We start from the raw sequence: 25,991 nt of genomic DNA on the forward strand, positions 1-25,991 counted from the left end.
TATTAGGAATGATTTCCTATGTTTATTGAGAATGATTTCCTTTGTTTATTGGGAATGATTTCCTTTGCTTATTGGGAATGATTTCCTCTGTTTATTGGGGATGATTTCCTCTGTTAATTGGGAATGATTTCCTCTGTTTACTGGGAATGATTTTCTGTGTTTATTGGGAATGATTCCCTCTGTTTATTGGGAATGATTTCCTTTGTTTATTTGGAATGATTTCCTATGTGTAATGGGAACGATTTCCTCTGTTTATTGGGGACAATTTTATTTTTTTGTTGAGAATGATTTTCTCTGTTTTTTGGGGATAATTTCCTCTGTTTATTGGGAATGATTTCCTTTGCTTATTGGGAATTATTTCCTATGTTTATTGGGATTGATTTCCTCTGTTTATTGGGGATGATTTTCTCTGTTAATTGGGAATGATTTTCTCTATTAATTGGGAATGATTTCCTCTGTTTATTAGGAATGGTTTTCTCTGTTTATTGGGGATGATTTCCTCTGTTTATTGGGAATGGTTTTCTCTGTTTATTGGGGATGATTTCCTCTGTTTATTGGGAATGATTTCCCATGTTTATTGGGAATGATTTCCTCTGCTTATTGGGAATGATTTCCTCTGTTCATTGGGAATGATTTCCTTTGTTAATTGGGAATGATTTCCTCTGTTTATTGGGAATGATTTCCTTTGTTTATTGGGAAAGATTTCCTCTGTTTACTGGGAATGATTTCCTCTGTTTATTGGGAACGATTTCCTTTGTTTATTGGGAATGATTTCCTATGTTTATTGGGAACGATTTCCTCTGTTTATTGGGGACGATTTTATCTTTTTGTTGAGAATGATTTTCTCTGTTTTTGGGGATAATTTCCTCTGTTTATTGGGGATGATTTCCTTTGCTTATTGGGAATTATTTCCTATGTTTATTGGGAATGATTTCCTCTGTTTATTGGGATTGATTTTATCTTTTTGTTGGGGATGATTTCCTCTGTTAATTGGGAATCATTTTCTCTGTTAATTGGGATGATACCCTCTGTTTACTTGGAATGGTTTTCTCTGTTTATTGGGGATGATTTCCTCAGTTTATTGGGAATGATTTCCCATGTTTATTGGGAATGATTTCCTCTGTTTACTGGGAATGATTTTCTCTGTTTATTGGGAATGATTTCCTATGTTTATTGGGAATGATTTCCTCTGTTAATGGGAATGATTTCCTCTGTTTATTGGAGATGATTTTCTCTTTTTGTTGGGAATGATTTTCTCTGACTATTGGGGACGATTTTTTCTGTTAATTGGGAATGATTTTCTCTGTTAATTGGGAATGATTTCCTCTGTTTATTAGGAATGATTTTCTCTGTTTATCGGGGATGATTTCCTCTGTTTACTGGGAATGATTTCCCATGTTTATTGGGAATGATTTCCTCTGTTTACTGGGAATGCTTTTCTCTGTTTATTGGGAATGATTTCCTCTGTTTATTGGGAATGATTTCCTCAGTTTTTTTGGGAACGATTTCCTTTGTTTATTGGGAATGATTTCCTTTGTTTATTGGGAATCATTTCCTCTGTTTAGTGGCAATGGTTTCCTCTGTTATTGGGATTTATTTCCTTTGTTTATTGGGAATGATTTCCTCTGTTTATTGGGGATGATTTCCTCTGTTAATGGGAATGATTTCCTCTGTTATTGGGAATGATTTCCTTTGTTTTTTGGGGATAATTTCCTCTGTTTATTGGGAATGATTTCCTTTGCTTATTGGGAATTATTTCCTATGTTTATTGGGATTGATTTCCTCTGTTTATTGGGGATGATTTTCTCTGTTAATTGGGAATGATTTTCTCTATTAATTGGGAATGATTTCCTCTGTTTATTAGGAATGGTTTTCTCTGTTTATTGGGGATGATTTCCTCTGTTTATTGGGGATGATTTCCTCTGTTTATTGGGAATGATTTCCTCTGTTTATTGGGAATGATTTCCTTTGTTAATTGGGAATGATTTCCTCTGTTTATTGGGAATGATTTCCTCTGTTTCCTGGGAATGATTTCCTCTGTTTATTGGGAACGATTTCCTTTGTTTATTGGGAATGATTTCCTATGTTTATTGGGAACGATTTCCTTTGTTTATTGGGAATGATTTCCTATGTTTAGTGGCAATGGTTTCCTCTGTTTATTGGGAATGATTTCCTTTGTTTATTGGGAATGACTTCCTTAGTTTATTGGGAATGATTTCCTCTGTTTATTGGGGATAAATCCCTCTGTAATTGGGAATGATTTCTTGTGTTTATTGGGAATGATTTCCTCTGTTCATTGGGAATGATTTTCTCTGTTTATTGGGGATAATTTCCTCTGTTAATTGGGAATGATTTCCTCTGTTTACTGGGAATGATTTTTTCTGTTTATTGGGAATGACTTCCTATGTTTATTGGGAATGATTTCCTCTGTTTATTGGGAATGATTTCCTTTGTTTATTGGGAATGATTTCCTATGTTTAGTGGCAATGGTTTCCTCTGTTATTGGGAATGATTTCCTCTGTTATTGGGAATGATTTCCTTTGTTTATTGGGAATGATTTCCTATGATTATTGAGAATGATATCCTTTGTTTATTGGGAATGATTTCCTCTGTTTATTGACAATGGTTTCCTCTGTTTATTGGGAATGATTTCCTTTGTTTACTGGGAATGAGTTCCTTTGTTTATTGGGAATGATTTCCTCTGTTTATTGGGGATGATTTCCTCTGTTAATTGGGAATGATTTCCTCTGTTTACTGGGAATGATTTTCTCTGTTTATTGGGAATGATTCCCTCTGTTTATTGGGAATGATTTCCTTTGTTTATTGGGAATGATTTCCTATGTGTAATGGGAACGATTTCCTCTGTTTATTGGGGACGATTTTATCTTTTTGTTGAGAATGGTTTTCTCTGTTTTTTGGCGATAATTTCCTCTGTTTATTGGGAATGATTTCCTTTGCTTATTGGGAATTATTTCCTATGATTATTGGGATTGATTTCCTCTGTTTATTGGGGATGATTTTCTCTGCTAATTGGGAATGATTTTCTCTCTTAATTGGGAATGATTTCGTCTGTTTATTAGGAATGGTTTTCTCTGTTTATTGGGGATGATTTCCTCTGTTTATTGGGGATGATTTCCTCTTTTTATTGGGAATGATTTCCCATGTTTATTGGGAATGATTTCCTCTGTTTACTGGGAATGATTTCCTCTGTTTATTGGGAATGATTTCCTATGTTTATTGGGAAGGATTTCATCAGTTACTTTGGGACCCATTTACTTTGTTTATTGGGAATGATTTCCTTTGTTTATTGGGAATGATTTCCTTTGTTTAGTGGCAATGGTTCCTCTGTTATTGGGAATGATTTCCTTTGTTTATTGGGAATGATTTCCTTTGTTAATTGGGAATGATTTCCTATGTTTATTGAGAATGATTTCCTTTGTTTATTGGGAATCATTTCCTATGTTTATTGGCAATGGTTTCCTCTGTTTATTGGGAATGATTTCCTTTGTTTATTGGGAATGATTTCCTTTGTTAATTGGGAATGATTTCCTCTGTTTATTGGGAATAATTTCCTTTGTTTATTGGGAAAGATTTCCTCTGTTTACTGGGAATGATTTCCTCTGTTATTGGAAATGATATTTCCTTTGTTTATTGGGAATGATTTCCTATGTTTATTGGGAACGATTTCCTCTGTTAATTGGGAATCATTTTCTCTGTTAATTGAGATGATACCCTCTGTTTACTAGGAATGGTTTTCTCTGTTTATTGGGAATGATTTCCTCTGTTTATTGGGAATGATTTCCTCTGTTTTTTTGCAATGATTTCATTTGTATATTGGGTATAATTTCCTGTGTTTAGTGGCAATGGTTTCCTCTGTTATTGGGAATGATTTCCTTTGCTTATTGGGAATGATTTCCTTTCTTTATTGGGAATGATTTCCTATGTTTATTGAGAAGATTTCCTTTGTTTATTGGGAATGATTTCCTATGTTTATTGGCAAAGGTTTCCTCTGTTTATTGGGAATGATTTCCTTTGTTTATTGGGAATGATTTCCTTAGTTCATTGGGAATGATTACCTCTGTTTATTGGGAATGATTTCCTTTGTTTATTGGGAAAGATATTCTCTGTTTATTGGAAGTGATTTCCTCTCATTATTGGGAATGATTTCATTTGTTTACTGGGAATGACCTTCTCTGTTTATTGGGGATGATTTCCTTTGTTTATTGGGAATAAATTCCTCTGTTAATTGGGAATGATTTCCTCTGTTTATTGGGAAAGATTTCCTCTGTTTACTGGGAATGGTTTTCCCTGTTTATTGGGGATGATTTCCCCTGTTAATTGGAATAATTTCATCTGTTTGCTGGGAATGATTTTCTCTGTTTATTGGGAATGATTTCCTCTGTTTATTGGGGATGATTTTATCTTTTTGTTGGGAATGATTTCCTCTGATTATTTAGGACGGTTTTCTCTGTTAATTGGGAATGATTTTCTCTGTTAATTGGGAATGATTTCCTCTGTTTATTAGGAATGGTTTTCTCTGTTTATTGGGTATGATTTCCAATGTTTATTGGGAATGATTTCCTCAGTTTTTTGGGGAACGATTTCCTTTGCTTATTGGGAATGATTTCCTTAGTTTATTGGGAATGATTTCCTCTGTTTATTGGGGATAAATCCCTCTGTAATTGGGAATGATTTCTTGTGTTTATTGGGAATGATTTCCTCTGTTCATTGGGAATGATTTTCTCTGTTTAGTGGCAATGGTTTCCTCTGTTATTGGGAATGATTTCCTTTATTTATTGGGAATGATTTCCTATGTTTATTGGGAATGACTTCCTTAGTTTATTGGGAATGATTTCCTCTGTTTATTGGGGATAAATCCCTCTGTAATTGGGAATGATTTCTTGTGTTTATTGGGAATGATTTCCTCTGTTCATTGGGAATGATTTTCTCTGTTTATTGGGGATAATTTCCTCTGTTAATTGGGAATGATTTCCTCTGTTTACTGGGAATGATTTTTTCTGTTTATTGGGAATGACTTCCTATGTTTATTGGGAATGATTTCCTCTGTTTATTGGGAATGATTTCCTTTGTTTATTGGGAATGATTTCCTATGTTTAGTGGCAATGGTTTCCTCTGTTATTGGGAATGATTTCCTCTGTTATTGGGAATGATTTCCTTTGTTTATTGGGAATGATTTCCTATGATTATTGAGAATGATATCCTTTGTTTATTGGGAATGATTTCCTCTGTTTATTGACAATGGTTTCCTCTGTTTATTGGGAATGATTTCCTTTGTTTACTGGGAATGAGTTCCTTTGTTTATTGGGAATGATTTCCTCTGTTTATTGGGGATGATTTCCTCTGTTAATTGGGAATGATTTCCTCTGTTTACTGGGAATGATTTTCTCTGTTTATTGGGAATGATTCCCTCTGTTTATTGGGAATGATTTCCTTTGTTTATTGGGAATGATTTCCTATGTGTAATGGGAACGATTTCCTCTGTTTATTGGGGACGATTTTATCTTTTTGTTGAGAATGGTTTTCTCTGTTTTTTGGCGATAATTTCCTCTGTTTATTGGGAATGATTTCCTTTGCTTATTGGGAATTATTTCCTATGATTATTGGGATTGATTTCCTCTGTTTATTGGGGATGATTTTCTCTGCTAATTGGGAATGATTTTCTCTCTTAATTGGGAATGATTTCGTCTGTTTATTAGGAATGGTTTTCTCTGTTTATTGGGGATGATTTCCTCTGTTTATTGGGGATGATTTCCTCTTTTTATTGGGAATGATTTCCCATGTTTATTGGGAATGATTTCCTCTGTTTACTGGGAATGATTTCCTCTGTTTATTGGGAATGATTTCCTATGTTTATTGGGAAGGATTTCATCAGTTACTTTGGGACCCATTTACTTTGTTTATTGGGAATGATTTCCTTTGTTTATTGGGAATGATTTCCTTTGTTTAGTGGCAATGGTTCCTCTGTTATTGGGAATGATTTCCTTTGTTTATTGGGAATGATTTCCTTTGTTAATTGGGAATGATTTCCTATGTTTATTGAGAATGATTTCCTTTGTTTATTGGGAATCATTTCCTATGTTTATTGGCAATGGTTTCCTCTGTTTATTGGGAATGATTTCCTTTGTTTATTGGGAATGATTTCCTTTGTTAATTGGGAATGATTTCCTCTGTTTATTGGGAATAATTTCCTTTGTTTATTGGGAAAGATTTCCTCTGTTTACTGGGAATGATTTCCTCTGTTATTGGAAATGATATTTCCTTTGTTTATTGGGAATGATTTCCTATGTTTATTGGGAACGATTTCCTCTGTTAATTGGGAATCATTTTCTCTGTTAATTGAGATGATACCCTCTGTTTACTAGGAATGGTTTTCTCTGTTTATTGGGAATGATTTCCTCTGTTTATTGGGAATGATTTCCTCTGTTTTTTTGCAATGATTTCATTTGTATATTGGGTATAATTTCCTGTGTTTAGTGGCAATGGTTTCCTCTGTTATTGGGAATGATTTCCTTTGCTTATTGGGAATGATTTCCTTTCTTTATTGGGAATGATTTCCTATGTTTATTGAGAAGATTTCCTTTGTTTATTGGGAATGATTTCCTATGTTTATTGGCAAAGGTTTCCTCTGTTTATTGGGAATGATTTCCTTTGTTTATTGGGAATGATTTCCTTAGTTCATTGGGAATGATTACCTCTGTTTATTGGGAATGATTTCCTTTGTTTATTGGGAAAGATATTCTCTGTTTATTGGAAGTGATTTCCTCTCATTATTGGGAATGATTTCATTTGTTTACTGGGAATGACCTTCTCTGTTTATTGGGGATGATTTCCTTTGTTTATTGGGAATAAATTCCTCTGTTAATTGGGAATGATTTCCTCTGTTTATTGGGAAAGATTTCCTCTGTTTACTGGGAATGGTTTTCCCTGTTTATTGGGGATGATTTCCCCTGTTAATTGGAATAATTTCATCTGTTTGCTGGGAATGATTTTCTCTGTTTATTGGGAATGATTTCCTCTGTTTATTGGGGATGATTTTATCTTTTTGTTGGGAATGATTTCCTCTGATTATTTAGGACGGTTTTCTCTGTTAATTGGGAATGATTTTCTCTGTTAATTGGGAATGATTTCCTCTGTTTATTAGGAATGGTTTTCTCTGTTTATTGGGTATGATTTCCAATGTTTATTGGGAATGATTTCCTCAGTTTTTTTGGGAACGATTTCCTTTGCTTATTGGGAATGATTTCCTTTTATTATTGGGAATGATTTCCTATGTTTAGTGGCAATCGTTTCCTCTGTTATTGGGAATGATTTCCTTTGTTTATTGGGAATGATTTCCTTTGTTTATTGGGAATGATTTCCTATGTTTAGTGGCAATGGTTTCCTCTGTTATTGGGAATGATTTCCTTTATTTATTGGGAATGATTTCCTATGTTTATTGAGAATGATTTCCTTTGTTTATTGGGAATGATTTCCTATGTATATTGGCAATGATTTCCTCTGTTTATTGGGAATGATTTCCTTTGTTTATTGGGAATGATTTCCTCTGTTTATTGGGAATGATTTCCTCTGTTTATTGGGAATGATTTCCTTTGTTTATTGGGAAAGATATTCTCTGTTTATTGGGAGTGATTTCCTTTGTTTATGGTGGATAAATCCCTCTGTAATTGGGAATGATTTCTTGTGTTTATTGGGAATGATTTCCTCTGTTTATTGGGAATGATTTTCTCTGTTTATTGGGGATAATTTCCTCTGTTAATTGGGAATGATTTCCTCTGTTTACTGGGAATGATTTTTTCTGTTTAGTGGGAATGATTTCCTATGTTTATTGGGAATGATTTCCTCTGTTTTTTTGGAATGATTTCCTTTGTATATTGGGAATGATTTCCTATGTTTAGTGGCAATGGTTTCCTCTGTTATTGGGAATGATTTCCTCTGTTATTGGGAATGATTTCCATTGTTTATTGGGAATGATTTCCTATGTTTATTGAGAATGATTTCCTTTGTTTATTGAGAATGATTTCCTCTGTTTATTGGGAATGATTTCCTTTGTTTATTGGGAAATATATTCTCTGTTTATTGGGAGTGATTTCCTTTGTTTATTGGGGATAAATCCCTCTGTAATTGGGAATGATTTCTTGTGTTTATTGGGAATGATTTCCTCTGTTCATTGGGAATGATTTTCTCTGTTTATTGGGGATAATTTCCTCTGTTAATTGGGAATGATTTCCTCTGTTTACTGGGAATGATTTTTTCTGTTTATTGGGAATGATTTCCTATGTTTATTGGGAATGATTTCCTCTGTTTTTTTGGAATGATTTCCTTTGTATATTGGGAATGATTTCCTATGTTTAGTGGCAATGGTTTCCTCTGTTATTGGGAATGATTTCCTCTGTTATTGGGAATGATTTCCTTTGTTTATTGGGAATGATTTCCTATGATTATTGAGAATGATATCCTTTGTTTATTGGGAATGATTTCCTCTGTTTATTGACAATGGTTTCCTCTGTTTATTGGGAATGATGTCCTTTGATTACTGGGAATGAGTTCCTTTGTTTATTGGGAATGATTTCCTCTGTTTATTGGGGATGATTTCCTCTGTTAATTGGGAATGATTTCCTCTGTTTACTGGGAATGATTTTCTCTGTTTATTGGGAATGATTCCCTCTGTTTATTGGGAATGATTTCCTTTGTTTATTGGGAATGATTTCCTATGTGTAATGGGAACGATTTCCTTTGTTTATTGGGGGCGATTTTATCTTTTTGTTGAGAATGGTTTTCTCTGTTTTTTGGGGATAATTTCCTCTGTTTATTGGGAATGATTTCCTTTGCTTATTGGGAATTATTTCCTATGATTATTGGGATTGATTTCCTCTGTTTATTGGGGATGATTTTCTCTGTTAATTGGGAATGATTTTCTCTCTTAATTGGGAATGATTTCGTCTGTTTATTAGGAATGGTTTTCTCTGTTTATTGGGGATGATTTCCTCTGTTTATTGGGGATGATTTCCTCTTTTTATTGGGAATGATTTCCCATGTTTATTGGGAATGATTTCCTCTGTTTACTGGGAATGATTTCCTCTGTTTATTGGGAATGATTTCCTATGTTTATTGGGAAGGATTTCATCAGTTACTTTGGGACCCATTTACTTTGTTTATTGGGAATGATTTCCTTTGTTTATTGGGAATGATTTCCTTTGTTTAGTGGCAATGGTTCCTCTGTTATTGGGAATGATTTCCTTTGTTTATTGGGAATGATTTCCTTTGTTAATTGGGAATGATTTCCTATGTTTATTGAGAATGATTTCCTTTGTTTATTGGGAATCATTTCCTATGTTTATTGGCAATGGTTTCCTCTGTTTATTGGGAATGATTTTCTTTGTTTATTGGGAATGATTTCCTCTGTTTATTGGGAATGATTTCCTTTGTTTATTGGGAAAGATTTCCTCTGTTTACTGGGAATGATTTCCTCTGTAATTGGAAATGATTTCCTTTGTTTATTGGGAATGATTTCCTATGTTTATTGGGAACGATTTCCTCTGTTAATTGGGAATCATTTTCTCCGTTAATTGAGATGATACCCTCTGTTTACTAGGAATGGTTTTCTCTGTTTATTGGGAATGATTTCCTCTGTTTATTGGGAATGATTTCCTCTGTTTTTTTGCAATGATTTCATTTGTATAATGGGTATAACTTCCTGTGTTTAGTGGCAATGGTTTCCTCTGTTATTGGGAATGATTTCCTTTGCTTATTGGGAATGATTTCCTTTCTTTATTGGGAATGATTTCCTATGTTTATTGAGAAGATTTCCTTTGTTTATTGGGAATGATTTCCTATGTTTATTGGCAAAGGTTTCCTCTGTTTATTGGGAATGATTTCCTTTGTTTATTGGGAATGATTTCCTTAGTTCATTGGGAATGATTACCTCTGTTTATTGGGAATGATTTCCTTTGTTTATTGGGAAAGATATTCTCTGTTTATTGGAAGTGATTTCCTCTCATTATTGGGAATGATTTCATTTGTTTACTGGGAATGACCTTCTCTGTTTATTGGGGATGATTTCCTTTGTTTATTGGGAATAAATTCCTCTGTTAATTGGGAATGATTTCCTCTGTTTATTGGGAATGATTTCCTCTGTTTACTGGGAATGATTTTCCCTGTTTATTGGGGATGATTTCCCCTGTTAATTGGAATAATTTCATCTGTTTGCTGGGAATGATTTTCTCTGTTTATTGGGAATGATTTCCTCTGTTTATTGGGGATGATTTTCTCTTTTTGTTGGGAATGATTTCCTCTGATTATTTAGGACGGTTTTCTCTGTTAATTGGGAATGATTTTCTCTGTTAATTGGGAATGATTTCCTCTGTTTATTAGGAATGGTTTTCTCTGTTTATTGGGTATGATTTCCAATGTTTATTGGGAATGATTTCGTCAGTTTTTTTGGGAACGATTTCCTTTGCTTATTGGGAATGATTTCCTTTTTTTATTGGGAATGATTTCCTATGTTTAGTGGGAATCGTTTCCTCTGTTATTGGGAATGATTTCCTTTGTTTATTGGGAATGATTTCCTTTGTTTATTGGGAATGATTTCCTATGTTTAGTGGCAATGGTTTCCTCTGTTATTGGGAATGATTCCTCTCTTTATTGGGAATGATTTCATTTGTTTATTGGGAATGATCTTCTCTGATGATTGAGGATGATATCCTTTTTTTGTTGGGGATAAATTCCTCTGTCAATTGGGAATATTTTTTTCTGTTTATTGGGAATGATTTCCTCTGTTTATTGGGAATGAGTTGCTCTGTTTATTTGGGATAATTTCCTCTGTTAATTGGGAATGATTTCCTCTGTTTATTGGGAATGATTTCCTCTGTTTACTGGGAATGATTTTCTCTGTTTATTGGGAATGAATTCCTCTTTATTGGGGATGATTTCCTCTGTTAATTGGTAATGGTGTCCTCTGTTTACTGGTAATGATTTTCTCCGTTTATTGGGTATGATTTCCTTTGTTTATTGGGAATGATTTCCTATGTTTATTGGGAACGATTTCCTCTGTTTATTAGGAATGGTTTTCTCTGTTTATTGGGGATGATTTCCTCTGTTTATTGGGAATGATTTTCTCTGTTTATTGGGGATGATTTGCCATGTTTATTGGGAATGATTTCCTCTGTTTACTGGGAATGATTTCCTCTGTTTATTGGGAATGATTTCCTTTGTTTATTGGGAATGATTTCCTATGTTTAGTGGCAATGGTTTCCTCTGTTATTGGGAATGATTTCCTTTATTTATTGGGAATGATTTCCTATGTTTATTGAGAATGATTTCCTTTGTTTATTGGGAATGATTTCCTATGTATATTGGCAATGATTTCCTCTGTTTATTGGGAATGATTTCCTTTGTTTATTGGGAATGATTTCCTTAGTTTATTGGGAATGATTTCCTCTGTTTATTGGGAATGATTTCCTTTGTTTATTGGGAAAGATATTCTCTGTTTATTGGGAGTGATTTCCTTTGTTTATTGGGGATAAATCCCTCTGTAATTGGGAATGATTTCTTGTGTTTATTGGGAATGATTTCCTCTGTTTATTGGGAATGATTTTCTCTGTTTATTGGGGATAATTTCCTCTGTTAATTGGGAATGATTTCCTCAGTTTACTGGGAATGATTTTTTCTGTTTATTGGGAATGATTTCCTATGTTTATTGGGAATGATTTCCTCTGTTTTTTTGGAATGATTTTCTTTGTATATTGGGAATGATTTCCTATGTTTAGTGGCAATGGTTTCCTCTGTTATTGGGAATGATTTCCTCTGTTATTGGGAATGATTTCCTTTGTTTATTGGGAATGATTTCCTCTGTTTATTGAGAATGATTTCCTTTGTTTATTGAGAATGATTTCCTCTGTTTATTGGGAATGATTTCCTTTGTTTATTGGGAAAGATATTCTCTGTTTATTGGGAGTGATTTCCTTTGTTTACTGGGGATAAATCCCTCTGTAATTGGGAATGATTTCTTGTGTTTATTGGGAATGATTTCCTCTGTTCATTGGGAATGATTTTCTCTGTTTATTGGGGATAATTTCCTCTGTTAATTGGGAATGATTTCCTCTGTTTACTGGGAATGATTTTTTCTGTTTATTGGGAATGATTTCCTATGTTTATTGGGAATGATTTCCTCTGTTTTTTTGGAATGATTTCCTTTGTATATTGGGAATGATTTCCTATGTTTAGTGGCAATGGTTTCCTCTGTTATTGGGAATGATTTCCTCTGTTATTGGGAATGATTTCCTTTGTTTATTGGGAATGATTTCCTATGATTATTGAGAATGATATCCTTTGTTTATTGGGAATGATTTCCTCTGTTTATTAGCAATGGTTTCCTCTGTTTATTGGGAATGATTTCCTTTGTTTACTGGGAATGAGTTCCTTTGTTTATTGGGAATGATTTCCTCTGTTTATTGGGGATGATTTCCTCTGTTAATTGGGAATGATTTCCTCTGTTTACTGGGAATGATTTTCTCTGTTTATTGGGAATGATTCCCTCTGTTTATTGGGAATGATTTCCTTTGTTTATTGGGAATGATTTCCTATGTGTAATGGGAACGATTTCCTCTGTTTATTGGGGACGATTTTATCTTTTTGTTGAGAATGGTTTTCTCTGTTTTTTGGGGATAATTTCCTCTGTTTATTGGGAATGATTTCCTTTGCTTATTGGGAATTATTTCCTATGATTATTGGGATTGATTTCCTCTGTTTATTGGGGATGATTTTCTCTGTTAATTGGGAATGATTTTCTCTCTTAATTGGGAATGATTTCGTCTGTTTATTAGGAATGGTTTTCTCTGTTTATTGGGGATGATTTCCTCTGTTTATTGGGGATGATTTCCTCTTTTTATTGGGAATGATTTCCCATGTTTATTGGGAATGATTTCCTCTGTTTACTGGGAATGATTTCCTCTGTTTATTGGGAATGATTTCCTATGTTTATTGGGAAGGATTTCATCAGTTACTTTGGGACCCATTTACTTTGTTTATTGGGAATGATTTCCTTTGTTTATTGGGAATGATTTCCTTTGTTTAGTGGCAATGGTTCCTCTGTTATTGGGAATGATTTCCTTTGTTTATTGGGAATGATTTCCTTTGTTAATTGGGAATGATTTCCTATGTTTATTGAGAATGATTTCCTTTGTTTATTGGGAATCATTTCCTATGTTTATTGGCAATGGTTTCCTCTGTTTATTGGGAATGATTTCCTTTGTTTATTGGGAATGATTTCCTTTGTTAATTGGGAATGATTTCCTCTGTTTATTGGGAATGATTTCCTTTGTTTATTGGGAAAGATTTCCTCTGTTTACTGGGAACAATTTCCTCTGTTTATTGGGGGCGATTTTATCTTTTTGTTGAGAATGATTTTCTCTGTTTTTTGGGGATAATTTCCTCTGTTTATTGGGGATGATTTCCTTTGCTTATTGGGAATTATTTCCTATGTTTATTGGGAATGATTTCCTCTGTTTATTGGGATTGATTTTATCTTTTTGTTGGGAATGACTTCCCCTGTTTATTGGGGATGCTTTCCTCTGTTAATTGGGAATCGTTTTCTCTGTTAATTGGGATGATACCCTCTGTTTACTAAGAATGGTTTTCTCTGTTTATTGGGGATGATTTCCTCAGTTTATTGGGAATGATTTCCCATGTTTATTGGGAATGATTTCCTCTGTTTACTGGGAATGATTTTCTCTGTTTATTGGGAATGATTTCCTATGTTTATTGGGAATGATTTCCTCTGTTTACTGGGAATGATTTTTTCTGTTTATTGGGAATGATTTCCTCTGTTTATTGGGGATGATTTCCTCTGTTCATGGGAATGATTTCCTCTGTTTATTGGGAATGATTTTCTCTGTTTATTGGGGATAATTTCCTCTGTTAATTGGGAATGATTCCCTCAGTTTACTGGGAATGATTTTTTCTGTTTATTGGGAATGATTTCCTATGTTTATTGGGAATGATTTCCTCTGTTTTTTTGGAATGATTTCCTTTGTATATTGGGAATGATTTCCTATGTTTAGTGGCAATGGTTTCCTCTGTTATTGGGAATGATTTCCTCTGTTATTGGGAATGATTTCCTTTGTTTATTAGGAATGATTTCCTATGTTTATTGAGAATGATTTCCTTTGTTTATTGGGAATGATTTCCTTTGCTTATTGGGAATGATTTCCTCTGTTTATTGGGGATGATTTCCTCTGTTAATTGGGAATGATTTCCTTTGTTTATTGGGAATGATTTCCTATGTGTAATGGGAACGATTTCCTCTGTTTATTGGGGACAATTTTATTTTTTTGTTGAGAATGATTTTCTCTGTTTTTTTGGGATAATTTCCTCTGTTTATTGGGAATGATTTCCTTTGCTTATTGGGAATTATTTCCTATGTTTATTGGGATTGATTTCCTCTGTTTATTGGGGATGATTTTCTCTGTTAATTGGGAATGATTTTCTCTATTAATTGGGAATGATTTCCTCTGTTTATTAGGAATGGTTTTCTCTGTTTATTGGGGATGATTTCCTCTGTTTATTGGGAATGGTTTTCTCTGTTTATTGGGGATGATTTCCTCTGTTTATTGGGAATGATTTCCCATGTTTATTGGGAATGATTTCCTCTGTTTATTGGGAATGATTTCCTCTGTTCATTGGGAATGATTTCCTTTGTTAATTGGGAATGATTTCCTCTGTTTATTGGGAATGATTTCCTTTGTTTATTGGGAAAGATTTCCTCTGTTTACTGGGAATGATTTCCTCTGTTTATTGGGAACGATTTCCTTTGTTTATTGGGAATGATTTCCTATGTTTATTGGGAACGATTTCCTCTGTTTATTGGGGACGATTTTATCTTTTTGTTGAGAATGATTTTCTCTGTTTTTTGGGGATAATTTCCTCTGTTTATTGGGGATGATTTCCTTTGCTTATTGGGAATTATTTCCTATGTTTATTGGGAATGATTTCCTCTGTTTATTGGGATTGATTTTATCTTTTTGTTGGGAATGATTTCCTCTGTTTATTGGGGATGATTTCCTCTGTTAATTGGGAATCATTTTCTCTGTTAATTGGGATGTTACCCTCTGTTTACTTGGAATGGTTTTCTCTGTTTATTGGGGATGATTTCCTCAGTTTATTGGGAATGATTTCCCATGTTTATTGGGAATGATTTCCTCTGTTTACTGGGAATGATTTTCTCTGTTTATTGGGAATGATTTCCTATGTTTATTGGGAATGATTTCCTCTGTTTATTGGGGATGTTTTCCTCTGTTAATGGGAATGATTTCCTCTGTTTATTGGGGATGATTTTCCCTTTTTGTTGGGAATGATTTTCTCTGACTATTGGGGACGATTTTTTCTGTTAATTGGGAATGATTTTCTCTGTTAATTGGGAATGATTTCCTCTGTTTATTAGGAATGGTTTTCTCTGTTTAATGGGGATGATTTCCTCTGTTTATTGGGAATGATTTTCTCTGTTAATTGGGAATGATTTCCTCTGTTTATTTGGAATGATTTTCTCTGTTTATCGGGGATGATTTCCTCTGTTTACTGGGAATGATTTCCCATGTTTATTGGGAATGATTTCCTCTGTTTACTGGGAATGATTTTCTCTGTTTATTGGGAATGATTTCCTCTGTTTATTGGAAATGATTTCCTCAGTTTTTTTGGGAACGATTTCCTTTGTTTATTGGGAATGATTTCCTTTGTTTATTGGGAATCAGTTCCTCTGTTTAGTGGCAATGGTTTCCTCTGTTATTGGGATTTATTTCCTTTGTTTATTGGGAATGATTTCCTCTGTTTATTGGGGATGATTTCCTCTGTTAATGGGAATGATTTCCTCTGTTTATTGGGAATGATTTTCTCTGTTTATTGGGGATAATTTCCTCTGTTAATTGGGAATGATTCCCTCTGTTTACTGGGAATGATTTTTTCTGTTTATTGGGAATGATTTCCTATGTTTATTGGGAATGATTTCCTCTGTTTTTTTGGAATGCTTTCCTTTGTATATTGGGAATGATTTCCTATGTTTAGTGGCAATGGTTTCCTCTGTTATTGGGAATGATTTCCTCTGTTATTGGGAATGATTTCCTTTGTTTATTGGGAAAGATTTCCTCTGTTTACTGGGAATGATTTCCTCTGTTTATTGGTAACGATTTCCTTTGTTTATTGGGGATGATTTCCTCTGTTTATTGGGAATGGTTTTCTCTGTTTATTGGGGATGATTTCCTCTGTTTATTGGGAATGATTTCCCATGTTTATTGGGAATGATTTCCTCTGTTTATTGGGAATGATTTCCTCTGTTCATTGGGAATGATTTCCTTTGTTAATTGGGAATGATTTCCTCAGTTTATTGGGAATGATTTCCTTTGTTTATTGGGAAAGATTTCCTCTGTTTACTGGGAACGATTTCCTCTGTTTATTGGGGACGATTTTATCTTTTTGTTGAGAATGATTTTCTCTGTTTTTTGGGGATAATTTCCTCTGTTTATTGGGGATGATTTCCTTTGCTTATTGGGAATTATTTCCTATGTTTATTGGGAATGATTTCCTCTGTTTATTGGGATTGATTTTATATTTTTGTTGGGAATGATTTCCTCTGTTTATTGGGGATGATTTCCTCTGTTAATTGGGAATCATTTTCTCCGTTAATTGGGATGATACCCTCTGTTTATTAGGAATGGTTTTCTCTGTTTATTGGGTATGATTTCCAATGTTTATTGGGAATGATTTCGTCAGTTTTTTTGGGAACGATTTCCTTTGCTTATTGGGAATGATTTCCTTTTTTTATTGGGAATGATTTCCTATGTTTAGTGGCAATCGTTTCCTCTGTTATTGGGAATGATTTCCTTTGTTTATTGGGAATGATTTCCTTTGTTTATTGGGAATGATTTCCTATGTTTAGTGGCAATGGTTTCCTCTGTTATTGGGAATGATTCCTCTCTTTATTGGGAATGATTTCATTTGTTAATTGGGAATGATCTTCTCAGATGATTGAGGATGATATCCTTTTTTTGTTGGGGATAAATTCCTCTGTTAATTGGGAATATTTTTTTCTGTTTATTGGGAATGATTTCCTCTGTTTATTGGGAATGAGTTGCTCTGTTTATTTGGGATAATTTCCTCTGTTAATTGGGAATGATTTCCTCTGTTTATTGGGAATGATTTCCTCTGTTTACTGGGAATGATTTTCTCTGTTTATTGAGAATGAATTCCTCTTTATTGGGGATGATTTCCTCTGTTAATTGGTAATGGTTTCCTCTGTTTACTGGTAATGATTTTCTCCGTTTATTGGGAATGATTTCCTTTGTTTATTGGGAATGATTTCCTATGTTTATTGGGAACGATTTCCTCTGTTTATTAGGAATGGTTTTCTCTGTTTATTGGGGATGATTTCCTCTGTTTATTGGGAATGATTTTCTCTGTTTATTGGGGATGATTTGCCATGTTTATTGGGAATGATTTCCTCTGTTTACTGGGAATGATTTCCTCTGTTTATTGGGAATGATTTCCTTTGTTTATTGGGAATGATTTCCTATGTTTAGTGGCAATGGTTTCCTCTGTTATTGGGAATGATTTCCTTTATTTATTGGGAATGATTTCCTATGTTTATTGAGAATGATTTCCTTTGTTTTTTGGGAATGATTTCCTATGTATATTGGCAATGATTTCCTCTGTTTATTGGGAATGATTTCCTTTGTTTATTGGGAATGATTTCCTTAGTTTATTGGGAATGATTTCCTCTGTTTATTGGGAATGATTTCCTTTGTTTATTGGGAAAGATATTCTCTGTTTATTGGGAGTGATTTCCTTTGTTTATTGGGGATAAATCCCTCTGTAATTGGGAATGATTTCTTGTGTTTATTGGGAATGATTTCCTCTGTTTATTGGGAATGATTTTCTCTGTTTATTGGGGATAATTTCCTCTGTTAATTGGGAATGATTTCCTCAGTTTACTGGGAATGATTTTTTCTGTTTATTGGGAATGATTTCCTATGTTTATTGGGAATGATTTCCTCTGTTTTTTTGGAATGATTTTCTTTGTATATTGGGAATGATTTCCTATGTTTAGTGGCAATGGTTTCCTCTGTTATTGGGAATGATTTCCTCTGTTATTGGGAATGATTTCCTTTGTTTATTGGGAATGATTTCCTCTGTTTATTGAGAATGATTTCCTTTGTTTATTGAGAATGATTTCCTCTGTTTATTGGGAATGATTTCCTTTGTTTATTGGGAAAGATATTCTCTGTTTATTGGGAGTGATTTCCTTTGTTTACTGGGGATAAATCCCTCTGTAATTGGGAATGATTTCTTGTGTTTATTGGGAATGATTTCCTCTGTTCATTGGCAATGGTTTCCTCTGTTATTGGGAATGATTTCCTCTGTTATTGGGAATGATTTCCTTTGTTTATTGGGAATGATTTCCTATGATTATTGAGAATGATATCCTTTGTTTATTGGGAATGATTTCCTCTGTTTATTAGCAATGGTTTCCTCTGTTTATTGGGAATGATTTCCTTTGTTTACTGGGAATGAGTTCCTTTGTTTATTGGGAATGATTTCCTCTGTTTATTGGGGATGATTTCCTCTGTTAATTGGGAATGATTTCCTCTGTTTACTGGGAATGATTTTCTCTGTTTATTGGGAATGATTCCCTCTGTTTATTGGGAATGATTTCCTTTGTTTATTGGGAATGATTTCCTATGTGTAATGGGAACGATTTCCTCTGTTTATTGGAGACGATTTTATCTTTTTGTTGAGAATGGTTTTCTCTGTTTTTTGGGGATAATTTCCTCTGTTTATTGGGAATGATTTCCTTTGCTTATTGGGAATTATTTCCTATGATTATTGGGATTGATTTCCTCTGTTTATTGGGGATGATTTTCTCTGTTAATTGGGAATGATTTTCTCTCTTAATTGGGAATGATTTCGTCTGTTTATTAGGAATGGTTTTCTCTGTTTATTGGGGATGATTTCCTCTGTTTATTGGGGATGATTTCCTCTTTTTATTGGGAATGATTTCCCATATTTATTGGGAATGATTTCCTCTGTTTACTGGGAATGATTTCCTCTGTTTATTGGGAATGATTTCCTATGTTTATTGGGAAGGATTTCATCAGTTACTTTGGGACCCATTTACTTTGTTTATTGGGAATGATTTCCTTTGTTTATTGGGAATGATTTCCTTTGTTTAGTGGCAATGGTTCCTCTGTTATTGGGAATGATTTCCTTTGTTTATTGGGAATGATTTCCTTTGTTAATTGGGAATGATTTCCTATGTTTATTGAGAATGATTTCCTTTGTTTATTGGGAATCATTTCCTATGTTTATTGGCAATGGTTTCCTCTGTTTATTGGGAATGATTTCCTTTGTTTATTGGGAATGATTTCCTTTGTTAATTGGGAATGATTTCCTCTGTTTATTGGGAATGATTTCCTTTGTTTATTGGGAAAGATTTCCTCTGTTTACTGGGAATGATTTCCTCTGTTATTGGAAATGATTTCCTTTGTTTATTGGGAATGATTTCCTATGTTTATTGGGAACAATTTCCTCTGTTTATTGGGGGCGATTTTATCTTTTTGTTGAGAATGATTTTCTCTGTTTTTTGGGGATAATTTCCTCTGTTTATTGGGGATGATTTCCTTTGCTTATTGGGAATTATTTCCTATGTTTATTGGGAATGATTTCCTCTGTTTATTGGGATTGATTTTATCTTTTTGTTGGGAATGATTTCCCCTGTTTATTGGGGATGCTTTCCTCTGTTAATTGGGAATCGTTTTCTCTGTTAATTGGGATGATACCCTCTGTTTACTAAGAATGGTTTTCTCTGTTTATTGGGGATGATTTCCTCAGTTTATTGGGAATGATTTCCCATGTTTATTGGGAATGATTTCCTCTGTTTACTGGGAATGATTTTCTCTGTTTATTGGGAATGATTTCCTATGTTTATTGGGAATGATTTCCTCTGTTTACTGGGAATGATTTTTTCTGTTTATTGGGAATGATTTCCTCTGTTTATTGGGGATGATTTCCTCTGTTCATGGGAATGATTTCCTCTGTTTATTGGGAATGATTTTCTCTGTTTATTGGGGATAATTTCCTCTGTTAATTGGGAATGATTCCCTCTGTTTACTGGGAATGATTTTTTCTGTTTATTGGGAATGATTTCCTATGTTTATTGGGAATGATTTCCTCTGTTTTTTTGGAATGATTTCCTTTGTATATTGGGAATGATTTCCTATGTTTAGTGGCAATGGTTTCCTCAGTTATTGGGAATGATTTCCTCTGTTATTGGGAATGATTTCCTTTGTTTATTAGGAATGATTTCCTATGTTTATTGAGAATGATTTCCTTTGTTTATTGGGAATGATTTCCTTTGCTTATTGGGAATGATTTCCTCTGTTTATTGGGGATGATTTCCTCTGTTAATTGGGAATGATTTCCTTTGTTTATTGGGAATGATTTCCTATGTGTAATGGGAACGATTTCCTCTGTTTATTGGGGACAATTTTATTTTTTTGTTGAGAATGATTTTCTCTGTTTTTTGGGGATAATTTCCTCTGTTTATTGGGAATGATTTCCTTTGCTTATTGGGAATTATTTCCTATGTTTATTGGGATTGATTTCCTCTGTTTATTGGGGATGATTTTCTCTGTTAATTGGGAATGATTTTCTCTATTAATTGGGAATGATTTCCTCTGTTTATTAGGAATGGTTTTCTCTGTTTATTGGGGATGATTTCCTCTGTTTATTGGGAATGGTTTTCTCTGTTTATTGGGGATGATTTCCTCTGTTTATTGGGAATGATTTCCCATGTTTATTGGGAATGATTTCCTCTGTTTATTGTGAATGATTTCCTCTGTTCATTGGGAATGATTTCCTTTGTTAATTGGGAATGATTTCCTCTGTTTATTGGGAATGATTTCCTTTGTTTATTGGGAAAGATTTCCTCTGTTTACTGGGAATGATTTCCTCTGTTTATTGGGAACGATTTCCTTTGTTTATTGGGAATGATTTCCTATGTTTATTGGGAACGATTTCCTCTGTTTATTGGGGACGATTTTATCTTTTTGTTGAGAATGATTTTCTCTGTTTTTTGGGGATAATTTCCTCTGTTTATTGGGGATGATTTCCTTTGCTTATTGGGAATTATTTCCTATGTTTATTGGGAATGATTTCCTCTGTTTATTGGGATTGATTTTATCTTTTTGTTGGGAATGATTTCCTCTGTTTATTGGGGATGATTTCCTCTGTTAATTGGGAATCATTTTCTCTGTTAATTGGGATGTTACCCTCTGTTTACTTGGAATGGTTTTCTCTGTTTATTGGGGATGATTTCCTCAGTTTATTGGGAATGATTTCCCATGTTTATTGGGAATGATTTCCTCTGTTTACTGGGAATGATTTTCTCTGTTTATTGGGAATGATTTCCTATGTTTATTGGGAATGATTTCCTCTGTTTATTGGGGATGTTTTCCTCTGTTAATGGGAATGATTTCCTCTGTTTATTGGGGATGATTTTCCCTTTTTGTTGGGAATGATTTTCTCTGACTATTGGGGACGATTTTTTCTGTTAATTGGGAATGATTTTCTCTGTTAATTGGGAATGATTTCCTCTGTTTATTAGGAATGGTTTTCTCTGTTTAATGGGGATGATTTCCTCTGTTTATTGGGAATGATTTTCTCTGTTAATTGGGAATGATTTCCTCTGTTTATTAGGAATGATTTTCTCTGTTTATCGGGGATGATTTCCTCTGTTTACTGGGAATGATTTCCCATGTTTATTGGGAATGATTTCCTCTGTTTACTGGGAATGATTTTCTCTGTTTATTGGGAATGATTTCCTCTGTTTATTGGAAATGATTTCCTCAGTTTTTTTGGGAACGATTTCCTTTGTTTATTGGGAATGATTTCCTTTGTTTATTGGGAATCATTTCCTCTGTTTAGTGGCAATGGTTTCCTCTGTTATTGGGATTTATTTCCTTTGTTTATTGGGAATGATTTCCTCTGTTTATTGGGGATGATTTCCTCTGTTAATGGGAATGATTTCCTCTGTTTATTGGGAATGATTTTCTCTGTTTATTGGGGATAATTTCCTCTGTTAATTGGGAATGATTCCCTCTGTTTACTGGGAATGATTTTTTCTGTTTATTGGGAATGATTTCCTATGTTTATTGGGAATGATTTCCTCTGTTTTTTTGGAATGCTTTCCTTTGTATATTGGGAATGATTTCCTATGTTTAGTGGCAATGGTTTCCTCTGTTATTGGGAATGATTTCCTCTGTTATTGGGAATGATTTCCTTTGTTTATTGGGAAAGATTTCCTCTGTTTACTGGGAATGATTTCCTCTGTTTATTGGGAACGATTTCCTTTGTTTATTGGGGATGATTTCCTCTGTTTATTGGGAATGGTTTTCTCTGTTTATTGGGGATGATTTCCTCTGTTTATTGGGAATGATTTCCCATGTTTATTGGGAATGATTTCCTCTGTTTATTGGGAATGATTTCCTCTGTTCATTGGGAATGATTTCCTTTGTTAATTGGGAATGATTTCCTCAGTTTATTGGGAATGATTTCCTTTGTTTATTGGGAAAGATTTCCTCTGTTTACTGGGAACGATTTCCTCTGTTTATTGGGATCGATTTCCTTTGTTTATTGGGAATGATTTCCTATGTTTATTGGGAACGATTTCCTCTGTTTATTGGGGACGATTTTATCTTTTTGTTGAGAATGATTTTCTCTGTTTTTTGGGGATAATTTCCTCTGTTTATTGGGGATGATTTCCTTTGCTTATTGGGAATTATTTCCTATGTTTATTGGGAATGATTTCCTCTGTTTATTGGGATTGATTTTATATTTTTGTTGGGAATGATTTCCTATGTTTAGTGGCAATGGTTTCCTCTGTTATTGGGAATGATTTCCTCTGTTATTGGGAATTATTTCCTATGTTTAATGGGGATGATTTCCTCTGTTTATTGGGAATGATTTTCTCTGTTAATTGGGAATGATTTCCTCTGTTTATTAGGAATGATTTTCTCTGTTTATCGGGGATGATTTCCTCTGTTTACTGGGAATGATTTCCCATGTTTATTGGGAATGATTTCCTCTGTTTACTGGGAATGATTTTCTCTGTTTATTGGGAATGATTTCCTCTGTTTATTGGAAATGATTTCCTCAGTTTTTTTGGGAACGATTTCCTTTGTTTATTGGGAATGATTTCCTTTGTTTATTGGGAATCATTTCCTCTGTTTAGTGGCAATGGTTTCCTCTGTTATTGGGATTTATTTCCTTTGTTTATTGGGAATGATTTCCTCTGTTTATTGGGGATGATTTCCTCTGTTAATGGGAATGATTTCCTCTGTTTATTGGGAATGATTTTCTCTGTTTATTGGGGATAATTTCCTCTGTTAATTGGGAATGATTCCCTCTGTTTACTGGGAATGATTTTTTCTGTTTATTGGGAATGATTTCCTATGTTTATTGGGAATGATTTCCTCTGTTTTTTTGGAATGCTTTCCTTTGTATATTGGGAATGATTTCCTATGTTTAGTGGCAATGGTTTCCTCTGTTATTGGGAATGATTTCCTCTGTTATTGGGAATGATTTCCTTTGTTTATTGGGAAAGATTTCCTCTGTTTACTGGGAATGATTTCCTCTGTTTATTGGGAACGATTTCCTTTGTTTATTGGGGATGATTTCCTCTGTTTATTGGGAATGGTTTTCTCTGTTTATTGGGGATGATTTCCTCTGTTTATTGGGAATGATTTCCCATGTTTATTGGGAATGATTTCCTCTGTTTATTGGGAATGATTTCCTCTGTTCATTGGGAATGATTTCCTTTGTTAATTGGGAATGATTTCCTCAGTTTATTGGGAATGATTTCCTTTGTTTATTGGGAAAGATTTCCTCTGTTTACTGGGAACGATTTCCTCTGTTTATTGGGATCGATTTCCTTTGTTTATTGGGAATGATTTCCTATGTTTATTGGGAACGATTTCCTCTGTTTATTGGGGACGATTTTATCTTTTTGTTGAGAATGATTTTCTCTGTTTTTTGGGGATAATTTCCTCTGTTTATTGGGGATGATTTCCTTTGCTTATTGGGAATTATTTCCTATGTTTATTGGGAATGATTTCCTCTGTTTATTGGGATTGATTTTATATTTTTGTTGGGAATGATTTCCTCTGTTTATTGGGGATGATTTCCTCTGTTAATTGGGAATCATTTTCTCTGTTAATTGGGATGATACCCTCTGTTTACTTGGAATGGTTTTCTCTGTTTATTGGGGATGATTTCCTCAGTTTATTGGGAATGATTTCCCATGTTTATTGGGAATGATTTCCTCTGTTTACTGGGAATGATTTTCTCTGTTTATTGGGAATGATTTTTTCTGTTTATTGGGAATGATTTCCTCTGTTTATTGGGGATGTTTTCCTCTGTTAATGGGAATGATTTCCTCTATTTATTGGGGATGATTTTCTCTTTTTGTTGGGAATGATTTTCTCTGACTATTGGGGACGATTTTTTCTGTTAATTGGGAATGCTTTTCTCTGTTAATTGGGAATGATTTCCTCTGTTTATTAGGAATGGTTTTCTCTGTTTAATGGGGATGATTTCCTCTGTTTATTGGGAATGATTTTCTCTGTTAATTGGGAATGATTTCCTCTGTTTATTAGGAATGATTTTCTCTGTTTATCGGGGATGATTTCCTCTGTTTACTGTGAATGATTTCCCATGTTTATTGGGAATGATTTCCTCTGTTTACTGGGAATGATTTTCTCTGTTTATTAGGAATGATTTCCTCTGTTTATTGGAAAAGATTTCCTCAGTTTTTTTGGGAACGATTTCCTTTGTTGATTGGGAATGATTTCCTTTGTTTATTGGGAATCATTTCCTCTGTTTAGTGGCAATGGTTTCCTCTGTTATTGGGATTTATTTCCTTTGTTTATTGGGAATGATTTCCTCTGTTTATTGGGGATGATTTCCTCAGTTAATGGGAATGATTTCCTCTGTTTATTGGGAATGATTTTCTCTGTTTATTGGGGATAATTTCCTCTGTTAATTGGGAATGATTCCCTCTGTTTACTGGGAATGATTTTTTCTGTTTATTGGGAATGATTTCCTATGTTTATTGGGAATGATTTCCTCTGTTTTTTTGGAATGATTTCCTTTGTATATTGGGAATGATTTCCTATGTTTATTGGGATTGATTTCCTCTGTTTATTGGGGATGATTTTCTCTGTTAATTGGGAATGATTTTCTCTATTAATTGGGAATGATTTCCTCTGTTTATTGGAATGGTTTTCTCTGTTTATTGGGAACGATTTCCTTTGTTTATTGGGGATGATTTCCTCTGTTTATTGGGAATGGTTTTCTCTGTTTATTGGGGATGATTTCCTCTGTTTATTGGGAATGATTTCCCATGTTTATTGGGAATGATTTCCTCTGTTTATTGGGAATGATTTCCTCTGTTCATTGGGAATGATTTCCTTTGTTAATTGGGAATGATTTCCTCAGTTTATTGGGAATGATTTCCTTTGTTTATTGGGAAAGATTTCCTCTGTTTACTGGGAACGATTTCCTCTGTTTATTGGGATCGATTTCCTTTGTTTATTGGGAATGATTTCCTATGTTTATTGGGAACGATTTCCTCTGTTTATTGGGGACGATTTTATCTTTTTGTTGAGAATGATTTTCTCTGTTTTTTGGGGATAATTTCCTCTGTTTATTGGGGATGATTTCCTTTGCTTATTGGGAATTATTTCCTATGTTTATTGGGAATGATTTCCTCTGTTTATTGGGATTGATTTTATATTTTTGTTGGGAATGATTTCCTCTGTTTATTGGGGATGATTTCCTCTGTTAATTGGGAATCATTTTCTCTGTTAATTGGGATGATACCCTCTGTTTACTTGGAATGGTTTTCTCTGTTTATTGGGGATGATTTCCTC

This window comes from Scyliorhinus torazame, chromosome 30 (genome assembly GCF_047496885.1).
Source record: "Scyliorhinus torazame isolate Kashiwa2021f chromosome 30, sScyTor2.1, whole genome shotgun sequence".
Taxonomy (NCBI): Eukaryota; Metazoa; Chordata; class Chondrichthyes; order Carcharhiniformes; family Scyliorhinidae; genus Scyliorhinus; species Scyliorhinus torazame.